Here is a 2,500-nt window from a genome sequence, read left to right as displayed (position 1 = left end):
CGTATCACTTTATGGCTTTTGTTCAGTTGTTGTTGTTGTTGTTTATTCGGTCATTTACAGCTTGACAAAGATGAACACAACAACCGTCCCAGAAACACGACCAAAAGAGTTTAAGCCGAAGTGAAAAAAATTACACTTACGGTTGTAATAATGTTATATTTTCTGTAAATGTTTGAAAATGTTCTTCTTATAATCAAGATTCTCGATTTAATTTGCGTCAAACAAACTAGTATCGAAATTAGAATTAAGTATTGATACTGATTTTGAGCTTCATCAGAAATATATAAGATGGTAACATTAACTACTATTTGCTACTTTATACTTATACTCCTAATTTAAAGCTGAAAATGGCTGTCAATCTTGAAGAAAATGCTTCACTTCTAACTATTACCACCAGAGGGCATCTGACACCGCTCATTCAAATGGGAAAAAAAAGACTGGAGTAAAATATTGAAAATAATGCGCCAAAAATAATTGAACAAAGCCCCTAAAATGCGTAAAATGTCCCCTTCATCTTAATTGTGTCTGTAAATGGATATTATTTGAAATATATTAATGTACAAATATCGTTGAGAATGAATATCCAACTTATATTACAATTTGGTGGAGTTTTGTCGCGCCTGCTGTGTCTTTGAGCCCAACCAGCCACCATACTTTCCCGCGAGCCCCGCCCCCGAACGCACAACCGGAGACGGAAGAAAAATCGGATCGCGGAGAAGCCATCAATTTTTCCGAAACTACCAACGTTCTCAAATTGAAATGCGGAAATCCGAATCTATTTGCGATTTTTGTTGCGTTTGTCGTTGCGATGGGGAAAAGAAAACGGGGCGTCGCTTCACTCACACGTGTCTGTAAAAAGTGCTGACGCGGCCAGTCCGTTCAGATGGATCTATATCAAACATATTCTCATATTTATCCCAGTTATGACACTAATAATAACTGCCTATTTTGGTACCAGATGAATAAAAGACCTTCCCTTTTGAGTTGTGAATGATTGTGAATAATATAAATACTATGATATCTGTAAATACACGTCCTTTACTTTGACCTGGACTTTGTCTCTCTCTTCATTTCAAATACTGTGAAATATTATCACTTTTATCTCCTCAATACTTGGTCTTTATGTGAGATATTGACGGACTGAATATGTTTTCTAACTCCGGACTTTGCGCTAAAGATGATATGATATGGATTTTATTCGTTTGGAGCCAGTATTTGTGGCCGATAAGCGATATTTGCCGATACCGATGTGGAGATTTTAACATTCATATGTATATACAGCAGCGAGCCCCACAGATTTATGCTTAAGTGTAGATAAAGTTCACAAATTCACTGTTTGCGTTGTAAAAATGATAACAAAAAGTAAAAATGTCACGTTTTTAGCCCATTTCCATTCCTACCATTCGTTTGTTCAAAAAGACAAATCCGATGCACGAACGATAAATCAACGGGTTAAAGAATATTACAATACTGGTGTTAAACATATAATTCCACTCTATTGAAATAATGTTATCGTTAATAATGTTAATACAATATGGTATTAAGCTTCTCCTCCCCATAGATCTGACCTGTAACTTGGCCTGGCAACATCCCTCAGTCGTCCAGTAGGTTCTGTAGCAAAAGTAAACGAGTTCTGCTAAATGGACAAAACATTTTTAAGTCTTAAAACTAACAAACTCTTCTCCATCATCTGTTTGTTTATTACAGACATTATTTGATTTGAAAAATGCTCTTCGACGCTAGACAGCACAACACGATTAAATGTGTTTCTTCTGCTTTTTTGGGTTTATTTTCAACCCATGGAGCTTTTAAGTTCAGTCAAATCTTTAACTAAACACGGCAAAATTCAAACTAAAAGTACTTTGTTCGTCGTTGCAGGGCAGAGCCTCTTCATCTGCGGAACAACAATTCGTTTCCTCGACAAACTGACCCAAAAACATCATGTTTAAGGAGAGAAATGTAACGATGTTAATGTACTACGAAATATAACCCCCTTTTCTTCAAGACTAATGAAAGGTGCACTGAGTGACTTTTCCGCTCGTCTCGATGTCTCGGTCTTTGTTTGGTGGAGTCACTGGTGCCATTTCGCGGAGCTTCTCGGGCAAAACGACGTCTCCGCAGAGAAGAGAAGGTTTCGTGCACCGGGATCAGACGGTGAGCGATAACTGGGGAGAACGCTGATGTAGTCGCTGTTCATTTCACCTTTTGAACTTCTCCAGAGCTTATCACCCGCCCACCATCCACTTTACAATCCGAGGTGAACCTTATCGGTCAGTTTTTATTGCTGTAATGCTGGATGTTCTGGACGGAGAGTTTTATGGCCTTGTGACCTACGGCGCTGATACTTCTGTTTAATTAGCAGCGTCCTGGACATTATAGATTAGGACTTTGGCTGCGTGGAAGTCAGTCTTATCCATCTTTAGCAATGCAGTGCAAACATTAAGAATCCATTATCTAGACAAAGGTATGGAGCCAGCAGAGAGAGAGAGAGAGAGAGAGA

Source organism: Eucyclogobius newberryi, unplaced genomic scaffold (genome assembly GCF_026437365.1).
Source record: "Eucyclogobius newberryi isolate DKJ021-1_F unplaced genomic scaffold, fEucNew1.0.hap1 SCAF_9, whole genome shotgun sequence".
Classification (NCBI taxonomy): Eukaryota; Metazoa; Chordata; class Actinopteri; order Gobiiformes; family Gobiidae; genus Eucyclogobius; species Eucyclogobius newberryi.
This window is presented reverse-complemented; position numbering follows the sequence as displayed.